Raw genomic sequence first — 17,259 nt, forward strand, 5'->3', positions numbered from 1 at the left:
CAGCCTTGTGACCCTCCACAATCTTGTCTCTGATAGCCTTGGAATGCTCCTTTGTCTTTCCCATGTTGACCAAGTATGAGTGCTGTTCACAAGTTTGGGGAGGGTCTTAGTTAGTCAAAAAAGGCTAGAATAAGAGATAATTAATCCAAACATGTGAAGCTCATTGTTCTTTGTGCCTGAAATACTTCTTAATACTTTAGGGGAACCAAACAGAATTCTGGTGGTTTGAGGGGTTGAATAATAAATGACCCTCTGAATAAACTTTTCACAATTTAAAAAAAAAAAAAAAAAAAGAAAGAAATAACATTCTTTTTTGCTGCAGTGCATTTCACACTTCCAGGCTGATCTACAGTCCAAATGTCACAATGCCAAGTTAATTCCGAATGTGTAAACCTGCTAAATCTGCAGGGGGTTGAATACTACTTGTAGGCACTGTACATACACACATACTTACACACACAAATACACACATATATACTGTGTACATATATATATATACGTACACACACACACACACACACACACACACACGCGCGCACTATATACATACAGTATATACACAAACAATTCCCATATACTACATCACTACACCCTTATATACTACACCTGTAATATACATCACTACATCCCTATATACTACACCTGTAATATACATCACTACACTCCTATATACTACACCTGTAATATACATCACTACATCCTTATATACTGCACCTGTAATATACATGACTTCACTCCTATATACTACACCTGTAATATACATCACTACATCCCCATATACATCACTAGGCCCCTATATACTACACCTGTAATACTACATTCCCATATACTACACCCAAATATTAGTCACCAGTTACCCCCCCCCATTTCCACCTCTGGTTACTAGTCACCACTCACCTCTCCCTCCTCAGGCAACTCCGTACGGGCCCCCGCCGAGATGCTTCTTCTCTTGTATGGGCCCCCACCGCTGCTGTTCTTGTATGGGCCCCGGCTGCTGCAGCTTCTTCTCCTGCCGGGCGGGAACTTTTCAAATGACACACACGCACGCCGTACTGACGGCATCAGGGCGTGCGTGTGTGTCACAGAGAAAGGTGCTGGGCAGGGAACAGAGGACAGATTCCTGCGTTCCGCTGCCTACACTGTGCGGTGCTGCAGGATCGCTCCCTGCCCGGCACGCAGCGTGTGATGAGGGCAATCTGACCACAGGCCTCCCGGAGCCTGGAGCTCCAGACAACAGGTCAAATTGCCCTCATCACTGATTGGCCAGGAAGGACGCCCTGGGCCAGGCGGGCCGGTCACAGAGAGTAGGTGGGCCGGATGTGGCCCGCTGGCTGCCCCTTGCCCAGGTCCGTTCTAGTGTATATTTGTGCATGCTTGTGACCTAGTTCATAGGTAAGTACATTTCCTAGCATTCTAGCTACACAGTAAAGTGAAACCATTACACGTAGATCCTCAGAGGCAGGACTTTTCTGTGGCAGTAGCTCTATGAAACCTTGAGACATCCAGCACTGGAACCATAGTCTCTTCTTCTTTAGGTCCTGCAAAGCCTATCTATTCTACAAACCTCATAGTTAGCAAAGAGTCTATATTGTAAGAGCAATGAGTCTTTTAGTAAAGTGCAATACATTTGGACACCCATCACATTGTGGCTCCCAAACGGCAGGAGGAATCTGCACAATGGGCACAAGTACTTGTGTACCGCCCCCGTGCCGGCAGCCTGCCGCTGCTCGGGTCTGGGTGGCTCGAGGGTCTCGCTGGGGGGATGGTGGATGTAGGACGTATATGTACGGGCTGGGCCGTACTAGGTTTGTGACGCCACCCATGGTATGTGGTGAGTTTGGACACCCCTGCTGCAGTTACAGGGTACCTGGGGGAGATGTTGTGCAGCAAGTTGTTAACCCCTCCGGGGGCAGGGATGGTGGCCCCGGGACCCGTTGGGTGGTTTGTTGGTGCAGGGAGATGGACGACTGCAGGGTGCTGGTGTACTCACTATGGAACGAAACACACGAGTCTCTGGTAAACCATGGTGATGGTGGTCGGTGCCCGCAGCCGGCTGCGTTCTGGTTCCCCCACACGGCAGGTGGTTTCTGTCTTTCTCCTGCACCTTTGTGTAATGCCACTATGCCACTTTGTGACTGCCTGTGCTTGCAACTTCAGGAGTCCGCTCCCGGCTGGATGTGGCCTAAGGAGCCCTTGTCCACAAACGCTGGCCCGTGGGATCTCTGAGCCCTGGCGGTGGCCTTTTATCCCCCTCATTGGGTTGTTGTCTTCTAATAGGGACTTTGGGTGGGACAGAACCTCTAGTCCTGGCCTCAATCGGTTAATTAGCTGGTTCCAGTCGCTTCTGGTCCCGGCTTCAGGGTCTGAGTACCCCCCTGTGTGCTACGGTTTCCGAGTTGGTTCCGGTCGGTACCGGCGGGTCACTACCAAGCCGTCTTCCCGGCTCCTGCAGACGGAGACCGCCATCTGCCTCCTAGCCAGTGGCACCATGGCTCCTACCCTGGCGCCGTTCAATTTGGGGTATTCACCTCTGCTGGAGCTGGACACAGCTCCAGCCCACACTCCTCTCCAACTTGAACTCTAACAGAAAACTAACTACTTTCCCGCCCCCGGGCTGTCTAGACTCCTTGGTGGGCGTCTTCCAACTGCCTGGTTCCGCCCCCTAGTGTGTCCATCTAGCCCTGAGGGGGGTGACTAGGGTTTTAAGGTTGGCTGATGTCACCTGTGAGGGAAAGGTGTAGTGCAGGGGCCTATCTGTGACTACCTGGCCCGGCCAGGGCGTCACACTTGAACTAGATAACTGGGGTTAACATGTAAAACCAGAAAGACCACAAGCAGGGTGCTTTCCAATGAGAAATAGGATCACAGGGAGCTCAAGTATCAATGTGAGTCCTTTCCCCGGGCACAGGTTTCAAACGTCACATAACTGTAAGTTGAGGTACTTATTGTTAAAGAGGTCACTCTACACTTCAGAGGAAGAGGAACTCCCTTCCACTCTTGGGATAACTCATAACAGTGCAGATAAGAGGGAAGTCATCCCTTGTTCTCCCTTTGAGACCTTCACAGTGTGTCCTCAGAATCCTCCACCCGAAATTGACTTCTTGCAGGTTGGGAGTCTCTAAGTGAAGCAACCCTGTCCTCTAGAGAGACAATTTCATCAATTGAAGGTGGCGAAGGGGCAAGAGGTTGCTGCTAACACACCGCCGGAACAATGCTTTTCGGTATAGGTATCTTCACCAGGATCTGTGGCAACAATGACAATTGAAGCGGGTCAGGTATAGAAGATATTTTGAAGGGAGACCCCCGTGAAGAAGTCGATGGCCCAGTCGGCTCACTTTCTCTTGACAGTTGCTGAGGAATGGGCCGTTGCAGGAAATTTGTCAGCCGGTTACAGTGGACTTGTTGGGTATCTTGTTCCCCTCAATAAATCAGGTAACCTTCAGGAGAGAGACTGTCCACAATTACATATGGCTCATGCTTCCATCTGCTGTCTAGCTTACTGGTAGGGTGATTGTTCTTTCGCCACACTTTATTCTCTGACTGTAAAGGCTCGGCACTGGCTTGGAGGTCAAAGTTTTGCTTCTGTCTTTGTTGAATTTTTTCAAGATATCCAGAGCAATGTCAGCAGGCAAGTGTCCATGCCTCCCGAACATCAAATAATAAGGTATATATCCAGTGGAGCAGTGCGTGATATTATTGTAGAGATACTCTAGTTCTGGGAGAAGTCTTGGCCAGTCTGTTCGCTTTTGTGGAGGAACTGCCTTGAGCATGTTGATAAGGGTTTGGTTCATCTTCTCACACAGACCATTTTCCTGCGGATGACAGGCTGTAGTTCTCAGCTTCTTACAATTATATAGTGCACACAGCTCCCGAAACAACGGAGAGTGGAAGGCTGCTCCCTGATTGGTGAAAATATTTCTAGGGCTCCCATACGGTAAGATGAAACTTTTCCACAAGGTGGCTGTGGCGGTCCGGGCAGTCAGGTCTCTCACAAGTAAAGAGGAATAAACCTGGATCAACTACCTGTATAACAGGTGCTCTGGAGAAAAAAAGTCCAAATTCAAAAAAGAGACTCCGGCACACTGAGTGAAGAGATGAGAAAAGTCAATTGCGTGCTCAAAAGAATTTATTTATTTTCATAATTCTCATGAAAAACTGTTGACATTGTCCTGTCCGACGTTTCAACCCAGTGGGGTTTTCTCAAGGACTTTGTCTATTGTTATAGAGAAATGTTCGCAGGGAGCACCAAAAGGTAATGATTCACAGATAATCAAGATGTTATCTTGTGTCAGAAAATAGTTCGCATTCCCATATATGAAATGTTGCTTTAAAGGTACAAAGCACCTGTATTTAAACTATCATGGATAAGATTCGGATTGCTTAAAGAACGGACTGGATGAGGAAAGTCCCATAATTACGTGGCTCCCAATGTTAAAGCAGACAAGGACAATCTATGAAGTAATGATAATAGGCCGAAATAGGCGCATTGGTGGTGCCGGAGGTGACCTGGAGCCGGGGAGCCTCAGCCCCAGGTCACCCCCGGCACCACCAATTGACTTTTCTCATCTCTTCACTCAGTGTGCCGGAGTCTCTTTTTTGTATTAGGTCTCTCACAAGGTCGGCCACCATGAACCTTGTGTAGCGGTCAATGATCGTCATAGCATGCGAATACCCAGAGCGATTGGGCTCCAGATTGACATGGTCAATGGCTACAAGCTCCAAGGGGCTCTTGCTCACAATGGGGTGAAGAGAAGCATGCTGATTATGTCTTTCACTCCTGGCCACAGAACATATGGGACACTCTTGATTACAAGCCTCAATGTCAGCTCTCATGTTGATCCAATAAAACCGTCGCCGGATGGTGGCCTCTGTCTTCTGGACCCCAAAGTGACCAGACTGATTATGATACATGTCAAGAACCATTTAAGCATCCCTTCTGGGAACCACCACTTGGAAGATTCTCTCATAAGTGACTGGATTCAATGTTTTTCGATACAATAGGCCCTGCAGCTTTCTCTGTCGCCAGAGGCATCTCAGCTCCGCATCAGCTCCCTTCCTCTGGATTCTTTCTGGCGACATCAGCTGCATTCTGTGCTGAGGTCGCTTGTTGTGATGCCATATGAGAGGTTACCAGGAGATTCTCTTGGTTTGCAAATACAGACTGGCTACAGCATAATATTTCTTCAGATCCACTGGTTGGTCCCCTAGATTGATCAAACAAATGGGTACTGGTCCTCTGGACACTGTAACTAAACTTCTTGAGGTTAGGACAGGTAGTTCATCCCTCATCACAAGCCATGAGAGTTTGGTCCCTCCAATCTGAAGTGTGGGTTCCCAGTAGCCAAGTATGGCTACTGACTTTCCATTGGTAGCTGTGATGTGGAGCAATGCTTTCGGAGGTTGTGTCAGTGTTTTTCCATTTCGGCACTCTTCAAATGCCGTATGCTGGATAGTGGTCACCTGAGACCCAGTGTCAATCAAGACAGGGAAACTTACTCAATTAATGCTGACTTCAACTGTGGGGCGAGAGCTCATGGACCTCAGCATCCAAGCTGGATTTATGGGACTTAAGGTCTCTCCTCCTGAGGGGCGTCCCGCTGCTTCTGGGGGTAGCTGTCACGACCCGGGGCAGCCGAGCTGCTCAGATCCGGGCGGTCCGTGGCTCGAGGGGTCTTGGACCCGGGGGGCACCGTCGAACAGTTTTAAATTAAAATAAAAATAAAGTCCGACTACGTCACTCGCGGTTTGTGGCCAGGGATAGTAGGGCCACCGCTGCGGGTTCCCACTGGGGATAATGGATGGGGGCAGCGTGGATGATGGAGCCCTCCTCAAGCAGGGCTTTTCCCCAGGGGTAGGTGAAGGGTTAACGTGGAGGCGCAGGGCAAAGAAGCAGTCCAGACAGAGTGCAGCTTGATTGTCTTTACTTACTGGCTTCACGACCTGGGGACGTACTGGATCCTTTGTGCGCCCATGTCCCTGATGGCTGTGCCTGCCAACCTGGTGCCACTCTACCTCCAATGCACTCTGGTGTATGTGGGTCCTCCCTGGCGTGGAGCACTTAGAGGTCCTCCTGGGGTCTGGGTCCTGCCGCAGGCAGCTAGGACCATTTAAGAGAATTTCTCCCGGTCCCGTCTTTGCTGCTGATGCCTCGGACGTTAGTGGTGGCAGATGAGTCCTGGAAACCCACCCACCTGGCAGAGTTAACAGATGGCTTGAAGTCTTGGTCTGTTATGGGATCTGCCCCCCGTGCGTGCAAAGTACTGTGAGCCCTGGATGTCCACCCCACAGGATCCATATGTCCTTGGAGCTTGCTATCTCACTCTCCAGCTACTTTTCTCCTCTGAGTGGCTGATCTATTTCTCAGGTCTTTGCGGATTCTTTGCTACTTTCAATGTGTCTCAAGAGTCTGTGGTCTGTCTGCCTTTCCTTGTACTCCTTCCTCTCTCACTCCTTCCTACTAACTAACTACCTCCTTTCTCTTTCACTTCCTTTCTCTGACTGACTAGTCACACTCCTCAGGTCACTTTTCTCTCCCCCAGGTCTGGTCTCTTCCTCCCAGTTGGCTGCCTGTTATCTAAAAGTGTCCAGCCCTGTCGTCTAGCTAGGTGAGGCTCCCAGCCAGGTACAGTGAGTGTAAATGTCCTGGTGTGCTAGTGTGTGTGTGTACTGACTGGCACAGTCATGTAGGACTCGAGTTGTTACCTTGTTGTTACCCTATTTTTGTGACACCTGGTTACCGCAGGCGCATCACAATAGCCATTAACTGCCAGCAATCCTCTTCTCGGTGACCAGTCGATGGCAGAATTGACATTCTAGCCTTTGGGTTCTCTTGTACCAGGTATCTGAAGACCTCTCTGGGGGTTGGCATCTGTTCTCTCTTGGACCTGGAGGTGGCCGTTCATGTTCTAAACTTGGAGGATCCTCTCTTCCCCGTCTAGAGGGGTACTCTAGTCGCTCCAACCACTTCATCACCTTTTCCAGGTTTTTGGTGCGATGAGAGACTTGACCAGCTAGGGGGCCTTCATATTCTGAGGCTGGGACCCGAGTTCCTTACTCAGTTATGTGACTTGAAAGGGGGAACTCTGTGGTAGGCTTAACCTCTCCATCTTCCTGGATCTCAAACTGATGTTTATCCTTCAGAACCTTTATAGCCAATTCTTTGAATTCCAGTAAAGAGATACTTGGATGCTGGATGGAGAAGATCTTTAGGTAACACTTCAAAGTCTTGTCCATCACACCTTCTATGTATTGTTCTCTGTGTCTGTGGCATTTGTGTCGCTGATGAGTCATCCTGCTCGATGCTGTAGCTATCTTCAGTGCAAGACATTACTCTCAAAATCCTGTACCAGACTAGATGGGTCAATTTGAGCTAACTCAAAATTTTGAGATGTGTTGCTATCTCCAACAGCCAAGAAATGGAGACGTGGACCCTTTAAGAGTTACGGCGGCAAAGTGGGATAGACCAGAGTTCAGATAAAGATTCAGACAGTCTCTCCCCCTTGGTTTCCCCAGTCGTACTCACTCAAGCATCTGCAGCTCACTATTTTCAACCCAAGATGAACATACGACACAGAAGTAAAACTCCTGCTCATGACACCAAAATTTTAGATGTAACATAGGTCATACCTGGGTAGTCGGTGCAGGAGGCACTATTAGGTCTTGACGTAGGTGCCGAGTGGTGGTGTGGCTTTTCTGCAGTGTTGTGCAGTTTGTGGTGTCACAGTGCTCCTTCCTGGTTATTGGTGCACTAAACCCGTTTCCAGTGTACATCTGTTATGAGGTAGGTAGGAATAAGACAGACCGCACCTTGGTATGAAACATTCAAACGGTTTACTGGATAAAACAATGATTGTTTACTTTATCTTAAGCATTTAGCCGTGATACTGGATGTCCATAATGGTTTTGGTTGGTTGGCAACTAGATTGGTGCTCTGTAATGGCAAATCTATATCTGCGGTTTGGCCTTGCTGCAGTGGGCTCTGAAAAGACTGTCTGGAGAGGTACCTGACATTAGCCGCCCTTGAAACCTCCTTATCACCTCAAGCTGTATTGTCCCAACTGCCAACTGTCAACTCTCCCTGATCGCCATAGTTACCAGGCTATGGAGGACATTGATCACACATCCTCCAATACAGTTCCTTGCCTACACATATCACCACCTGCTGGTCCCCAGGGGTATTACAGAGCAACAAAAGTATATTTGACAGAATGACACTAGGCTTAAACATTAAACCATTCATTATTCTACAGATTCCTAGGAATGCAGAAACTTTATTAATGATTCCTTCTGGATCATTACATATGTGCCCCAGTAACTGCTGTGATGTATGTAAGAGGTGGGCAGATTGCCCCACTCTTACTGTTTATTATATCTATATGTGTATCCTAATAATAATAATCTTTATTTCTATAGCGCCAACATATTCCGCAGCACTTTACAATTCAGGAGGATCATATACAAACAAGTAACAGTTTTAGAAATACAATATTTAGAGGGAAAAAAAAACAAAAAACACAACCCTGCTCGTGAGAGCTTACAATCTACAATGAGATGGGGGGGAGGGGCAAGGTACAAGTGCTTATTTACAATGACAATCCAGTCATCTCACGGAAATGGGGGCTAGATAGTGGTTTCCTCGACCAGTGTGCCCGAGCCTTGAGATGCCTTTGGGTGCTATGGAGTTTGATGTGGAGTTATGTTGTGAGAAGTTGTAGAGGGACTATGTGAATCGAATCTGATTAGGGAGTGTGATAGGCCGCCCTAAAAAGATGCGTCTTTAGGGTGCGTCTGAAGCTGAGTAAGTTGTGATTTGTCCTAACTTCTTGGGGTAGAGCGTTCCAGAGGGTTGGTGCAGCTCGGAAGAAGTCTTCGATCCGGGAGTGGGAGGTTCGAATTAGTGTGGATGTTAGTCGAAAATCGCTTGTAGAGCGTAGAGAACGGGTGGGGTGATAGACAGAGAGGAGGGTGGCGATTTAGGCGGGTGCCGCACTGTGGAGAGCTTTGTGGGTGAGAACAAGCAGTTTGAATTGGATCCTGTGATATATGGGCAGCCAGTGCAATGACTGGCAGAGAGCAGAGGCATCCGAGTAGCGGTTAGCCAGATAGGTGACCCTGGCTGCTGCATTAAGGATGGACTGTAGAGGAGAGAGTCTAGTTAGGGGGAGACCAATTAATAGAGAGTTACAGTAGTCAAGGCAAGAGTGGATCAGGGCCACGGTGAGGGTTTTTGTCGTTTCCATAGTGAGAAAGGGGCGGATTCTAGAGATGTTCTTGAGGTGCAAGCGGCAGGAGCGGGCAAGAGATTGTATGTGGGAGGTGAAGGAGAGATCAGTGTCAATTATAACACCCAGACAGCGGGCTTGCTGCCTAGGACTTATCGTTGTGCCACACACAGAGAGGGAGATGTCAGGTTTAGGAGGGTTGGAAGACGGAGGGAAAAGAAGTTCAGTTTTTGAAAGGTTAAGTCTCAGATAGAGAGCAGACATGATATTGCAAACTGCAGTCAGGCAGTCACTTGTGTTCTGTAGTACAGCGGGGGTGAGCTCAGGGAATGAGGTGTAGAGGTGTTTGTCATCAGCATAATGATGGTACTGAAAGCCAAAATTGCTGATGGTCTGTCCAATTGGGGCAGTGTAGAGGGAGAAAAGAAGAGGGCCAAGGACTGAACCTTGAGGGACCCCAACAGTGAGAGGGAGAGGAGAAGATGTGGAGCCAGCAAATGATACACTGAATGAACGGCCAGAAAGATAGGAAGAGAACCAGGAGAGCACAGTGTCCTTTAGGCCGATAGAATGGAGCATAGAGAGAAGGAGACTGTGGTCAACAGTGTCGAAGGCAGCAGAAAGGTCAAGAAGAATAAGCAGAGAGTGGTCACCGTTATGCTTTGCTGTCAATAGGTTATTGGTCACTTTGACAAGGGCAGTTTCTGTTGAGTGTAAAGGGCGGAAGCCAGACTGTAAAGGATCTAGAAGAGAGTGAGTGGAAAGGTAACGGGTGAGGCGAGAGTAGACCAGGCGCTCCAAGAGTTTAGAGATGAAGGGGAGATTGGAGACTGGTCTGTAGTTGCTTGTGCAGGACGGATCAAGAGAAGGTTTTTTTAATAATGGAGTAATGATAGAGTGTTTGAGGGAGCAGGGGAAGATACCTGAAGAGAGAGAGAGAGATTGAAGATTTTAGTTAGGTGAGTGGTGACAACCGGAGAGAGGGACTGGAGTAGAGGTGTGGGGAAGGGATCAGTAGGGCAAGTGGTAGGACGAGAGGAGGATAGGAGCCTGGAGACTTCCTCCTCTGTGACTGGGTCAAATGTGGAAAGTGAGCTGGATGGGATGTGGGGATGGATGGGATTCACAGTGCTTGGTGGCTGGGAGCTGATCTCTTGGCAGATGTTTTCTATTTTCTCTGTGAAATACGAGGCCAGGTAATCAGCATGAAGGGCTGTGACAGGGGTCTGTACTTTGGGACTGAGGAGGGAGTGAAAGGTGTCAAAGAGCTTTTTTGGATTGTTGGCAAGTGAGGAAATAAGGGTGGTGAAGTAGGTCTGTTTGGCGAGGTGAAGGGAATAGTTGTAGGTCCTTAACATGAACTTGTAGTGGATGAAGTTTTCTGGTGTGCGGTTTTTCCTCCATAGGCGTTCGGCACTCCTGGAGCATCGCTGAAGAAATAGAGTTTGGGATGTGAGCCAGGGCTGTTTTACTCTGTGTTTGGTCTTTCTGAAGGTGAGGGGCGCTACTTGGTCTAGGGTACTTGTGAGTGTGTCATTGTAGTGCTTTTCAGCCAGATCAGGACAGGAAAGTGAGGAGATAGGGGACAGTGATGCGTGTAAAGAGTCTGAAAGTGTCTGAGAATCGATGGCCTGTAGGTTTCTGAATGTGTGATTGGTGGGAGTGTGCTGGGATGGGCAAGGGTTTGTGAGTTTGAAGGAGAGGATGTTGTGGTCAGAGAGGGGAAGTGGTGAGTTGTCAAAGTCAGAGATTGTGCAGAGGCGGATAAAGACCAGGTCAAGGGTGTTACCATCTTTATGTGTCTCACAGGATGAGAGTTGTGAGAGGCCAAGGGAGGTGGTGAAAGATAGAAGCTGGGATGCAGATGGAGAGGAGGGGCTGTTTATGGGGATGTTAAAGTCTCCTAGGATAAGGGTTGGTAACTCTGACGACATGAAGTGCGGCAGCCAGACTGAAAAGTGGTCAAGGAACTGGGTGGGTGAGCCTGGTGGACAGTATATGACAGCTACTCTGAGAGAGAGGGGATGGAAGAGTCTGATGGTGTGGACCTCAAAGGATGGGAATGAGAGTGATGGAGCTGGGGAGATGACCTGGAAAGTGCATTGTGGGGACAGGAGTAGACCGACTCCACCATCATGTCTGTTTCCAGGTCTTGGTGAATGGGAAAAGTTTAAACCACCGTAAGAAATGGCAGCAGGGGAAGTAGTGTCAGAATCCTGAATCCAGGTTTCAGTGAGGGCTAGTAGTTTAAGAGAGTTATTGAGAAAGAGATTGCAGATGTAAGGAAGCTTGTTACATACAGACCGTGGATTCCAGAGAGCACAATTAAAAGAGGGAAGTGAGGGAGTACAACTAATGTTAATAAGGTTATCAGGGTTTCTATGGGAGGTGGGGGAGGGGGTAAAGTTAGCATGGGGTGGCCCAGGATTGGGAGAGATAGCACCTGAAAGAAGTAGAAGTAGAAGGAGAAAGATCAGATGATTTTTGGACTTATGGCATGGCTTTTTGTGTAAGTCCCTGGAGCTTGATTGAATGAGATTATTCAGATAGGTGAAAAGAGCCTGGGAGCCGTACATAGGAGAGGGGAGGAGAGAGGGGCTGATGTGGATGAGTGGTGATGGAGGGGGGACAGGGCGGTGAAAGTGGACAGTAAAAGCATATACAATGATAGAGATATAAATAATAGTCATGGTTAAAACAGACTGTGTCAAAGAGTAGTTTACCTGCCTAACTGCCATTGAAAGAATTGCCAGGCACTTTGCAATGATGGCACTTAACAAGAGATGGCACGCATGCAACACCCCGTATGCATGCACCCCTTAAGACACCCCCAGATATATAGGGCAGACTAGAGGAGTAGGTAAGGGGAATTGTGGGAGGCCAGCTTGTAAGGGGAAATTAACAAATGCTGATCACACCAGGGAATGATGAAGGACTCAAAGGAAACAGGACACTTGACCCCCCACCCGGACTCTAGTCTACAGAATATCACACCTTCCACCATCAGATAAGATTTACAAAGAGGAAGATATAGTCATACATCAGTGAGTATTAAACATAATGTAAAGATGACATAGCATAAGTCACAGTAATCAGAGATATATACCATAACAGAAAAGTCAATAGGAGCAGAGGGGAGCAGACATTGCACTTCAGTTCAGTAATCAGAGATATATACCTGTGTGAAGAGAGAGAGAGAGAAGACGGTTGTTAGTCCACTGCCATTGAAATAACTGCCAGGCACTTCGCAATGATGGCACTTAGCAAGAGATGGCACGCATGCAACACCCCGCATGCATGCACCCCTTAAGACACCCCCAGATATATAGGGCAGGCTAGAGGAGTAGGTAAGGGGAATTGTGGGAGGCCAGCTTGTAAGGGGAAATTAACAAATGCTGATCACACCAGGGAATGATGAAGGAATCAAAGGAAACAGGACACTTGACCCCCACCCGGACTCTAGTCTACAGAATATCACACCTTCCACCATCAGATAAGATTTACAAAGAGGAAGATACAGTCATACATCAGTGAGTATTAAACATAATGTAAAGATGACATAGCATAAGTCACAGTAATCAGAGATATATACCATAACAGAAAAGTCAATAGGAGCAGAGGGGAGCAGACATTGCACTTCAGTTCAGTAATCAGAGATATATACCTGTGTGAAGAGAGAGAGAGAGAAGACGGTTGTTAGTCCACTGCCATTGAAATAACTGCCAGGCACTTGGCAATGATGGTATCCTATTTTTTCTTAGTACGTAATGTATGTATGTCATGGCTGCCGAGCAATATTGTATTTTGTCATATAGAATGTAATGTGTTTTATGTAAGGTCTTTTATTGCGGCAAAATGTTGTATTGTTAAAATGTAACGCAAAAGAATGTTTTGAGGTAAGATTTAGTGAAAAGTAAGGACCAAGTGTGCAGTAGAGGGTTAACTGGTAGATAGTCTGTTAGCAATAGGAAATGTTATGTGCAGGTGTAAGCAGGACAGATATGATACTGTGGTAGCCTAGAAGACAGAGTGCAGTGGGAGGAGCAGAGAGTTGGTCAGGCAGACAGGCTAGAAAGTCAGGGTTCCAAGGACTAACGAGCTCGGTATCAGGATCCGCCCAGGACTCAGGAAGTATTCTCCATTGTGTCCCAACGACATTGCAAGCCGCAAAGGCAAGAGACAGGAAATGCAGAAGTTAGACTCGGCTGCTATAGAGCTAATACCCACAGCGAGGGCTAGACAGACGGTTACTCCATGTCTGTCCAGGAAAGTTTGTTGTGAAGGTATCTCTCATGAAGACTATGTACTAAATAAAGAAGTTGGATTTTGAGTTAAAAGGAAATTGTTCTGTGATGTGTTGCTCAACTACGTCTATGACAGTGACCGGTGACATGGTGGCGGACGAGCTGCTGAAGACGCAAGTAAGTGTCGCACCCTCCTGCTGGGGCAGAACATGTGCACAACACCAGATTGAGGAAAGAGAGTGGAGCCCTGCAGGCCATCACCCGGCTCCCCCTTCAATGTATATGCCCCAGAAACTCCTGTGATGTATATGCCACAGTGTCTTCTGTGATGTATATGCCACAGCCATGCCTGTGATGTACATTCCCAAGCATCTCCTGTGATGTACATACCCTAGCGTCTCCTGTAATGCATATGCCTCAGCTTCTTCTGTGATGTATTTGCCACAGTCATGTCTGTGATGTACATACCCCAGCGCGTCTCCTGTGATATACATGCCTCAGCATTTCCGGTGATGCATTTACTTCAGCTTCTTCTGTGATGCATATGCCCCAGCAACTCCTGTGATTTATTATTCTCAGCATCTCCTGTGATGTATATGCCACAGCCTTGTCTGTGATGTACATGTCCTAATGTCTTTTGTGATGTATATACTGCATCCACATCATTTCCTGTGATGTCTATATTGCAGTCCAGTCCACATGTCTTCTGTGATGTACCGTATATACTGTAGACCCAGTGTTTCCTGTGATTATATATGCTCCAGCCTCACTGTCTTCTATATGATATATATGCTCCAGCCCAGGCATCTAATATGTGATGTACAGTACAGACCAAAAGTTTAGACACACCTTCTCATTCAAAGAGTTTTCTTTATTTTCATGACTCTGAAAATTGTAGATTCACATTAAAGTCATCAAAACTATGAATTAACACATGTGGAATGAAATACTTAACAAAAAAGTGTGAAACAACTGAAAATATGTCTTATATTCTAGGTTCTTCAAAGTAGCCACCTTTAATTTTTGGAGCATGTCCTGTGGGCTGATGAAACTAAAATTGAACTGTTTAGCCATAATAACAATTGTTACATTTAGAGGAAAAAGGGAGAAGCTTTGAAGGCTAAGAACACCATCCCAACTGTAAAACACAAGGATGGCAGCGTCATGTTTTGGGGTTGTTTTTCTGCAGGAGGGACTGGTGCACTTCACAAATACATGGCATCATGAGGAAAGAAGATTATGTGGCAATGCTGAAGCCACATCTCAAGACATCTTAAGCAGAAATGGGTCTTCCAAATGGATAATGACCCCAAGCATACTGCCAAACTGGTTATAAAGTGGCAGAAGGATAACAAAGTCAATGCTTTGGAGTGGCCATCACAAAGCCCTGATCTCAATCCTATTGAAAATGTATGGGAATAGCTGAAAAAGCAGGTGTGAGCAAGGTGACATACAAACGTGGCTCAGAGAGGAGAGAGGAGATGAGAGAGAAGAGAGGAGAGAGGAGAAGTGAGGAGAGAAGAGGAGAAAGCATAGAGGAGAGAATAGAGAGCAGAGAGGAGATAGAAGAAAGGATAGAGCAGAAAGGAGATGAGAGAGAAGAGGAGAGAAGAGACAGCAGAGAGGAGAGAGAGGAGAGAGGAGAGGAGAGAGAGGAGAGGAGAAGAGAAGGAGAGAGGAGAGAGAGGAGGAGAGAGAGAGCAGAGAGGAGAGAGAAGAGAGAGCGTAAGAGAGAGAGTGAGAGAAGAGAGGAGAGAGGCAAAGAGAGGGGAGAGGGAGGAGAGGAGAGAGAAAAGAGGAGAGAGGAGAGAGAAAAGAGGAGAGAGGAGAGAAAGAGAGAGAGAGAGCGAGAGAGAGGAGAGAGAGACTGTGATCACGCCAGGCTGGTTTCTGGCCAAACAGGATCCTTTCTATCAGCATGTCAGCGTTCACATGCGTTTGCGTGCTGTTTAGTCAGGATCCAGCGACTTGCAGTATTTGGACGCAGCTCAAAAACGCTACAAGTAGCGTTTTTGAAAAAAGTTAAACAACTGCAAGTCGCTGGGTCCTGACAAAACCGCACGCAAATGCATGTTGACGTGAGTCCATTGCAAATGCATTGAAATGGAAACGCATTTGCACTGGGTCCGTTTTTGCATTAAAAAAACGTTCAGGAGGCATGTTAAAAAAGCGAAGTGTGAAAGCAGCCTAAGCAATCTATGGGGTTTTAAAACACATTACTGCACCAATCTGCTCAGAATTAATGGACCTAAACAAGATATCTCCCAAAAGTTAAAGGGGTGGTATGAAAGCGAAGTAATTTTTCTAAATCCCTATTTAGTGCCATAATCTAATCTATTTTCTAATATACTTGCATTAGAAATTCTCTACTCTATTCTTTACCCTAACTACACAATCTAATTACTTTTCTAGTTTTTTCCCTACTTCCTTTTTGATGATGCTTCGTTTGAGAATTCCAGTGCATGACCAGTGAGGAGACCAATGACATCACCTACAGGGGCTGTGCTGGTCTGTGTGAAAACGAAGAAAACAATCTCTTATAAAATCACAAATGTATTATTATATATTAAAAAATAGAGTTCCAAAAACCATGGAGAATATATAAAGTATCACCATATGTGTAGATAAATCTGTATATACACTGTAGGGATCTTAACTCGCTCTGTGTCATTTGAGGTAGACATGGGAAGCGATTTCAATAAAATGTAAAAGCTACTTTATTAAGACTCCATAAAGCATGTTGCAAACACGGAAAATAAATTGTCTTTCAGTGCAGGCAAAACAGAATGCACAATCCAACAACGGCATTTTGGTGATAGTCCTGTACCGAAGTCCCAATATGGAGAAAGTATGCTGCTTCAAAATTTTCAGAACTTTTAGTCAGATGTGTTTACGGTTACTGAAGTACACTCATATGCATCTCACAAGAATTAAAAGGGTGGTTTACCCATATTTTTTGTTTTCTAGATCGATATTATATTGAGAAACAATGTTTCTCTCAAATACCTTATGTTGGCAATAATGCCTGTGAGAGGTGCTATTGCAGACCGCTGTTCCTCATGCCTGACCCCTGGGCTCCGTGACCTCGGGGATCCGGTGACGTCACGTCAAGTTCCTGACACTGCGGCCGGTCGCAGTGTCCGTGAGTGATGGGCCTTTTTCACAGCCCATCAGCTCCCTCCTCCCTCACTGCAGAGCGCTGCAAGCAGGAGACACACTGGGCTGTGATGAGCGGTGAAACGCTGCCCACAGCCCAGTGACTCAGGAAGACTGGGGCCGGCAGCAGTGTCCGTGAGTGATGGGCTGTGGGCGGTGTTTCATCGCTTGTCCCAGCCCATCAGCTCCCTCTTCCCTCACTGCAGAGCACTGCAAGCAGGAGACACACTGGGCTGTGATGAGCGGTGAAACGCTGCCCACAGCCCAGTGACTCAGGAAGACTGGGCCCCGGCCGTGGTGATGTGATGTGATCCAGAACTTGACGTGATGTCACCGGATCGCCAAGGTCACGGAGCCCCGGGGGTCAGGCATGGGGAACAGCGGTCTGCAATAGCGTCTCTCACAGGCACTATTGCCAACATAAGATATTTGAGAGAAAAATTGTTTCTCAATATAAAATCGATCTAGAAAACAAAAAATATGGGTAAACCACTCCATTAAACATTTTATACATAAGTACATCAAGTTTATATAAAGACTCAATATTTACAATGTTCTGCAATTAACAACAGAGAAAGAGTGGTACGATTCCAAATTCAATAAAATATAAACTTTATTAATTGTACATTAAAATAATA

The sequence above is a fragment of the Anomaloglossus baeobatrachus genome, chromosome 6 (genome assembly GCF_048569485.1).
Source record: "Anomaloglossus baeobatrachus isolate aAnoBae1 chromosome 6, aAnoBae1.hap1, whole genome shotgun sequence".
NCBI lineage: Eukaryota > Metazoa > Chordata > Amphibia > Anura > Aromobatidae > Anomaloglossus > Anomaloglossus baeobatrachus.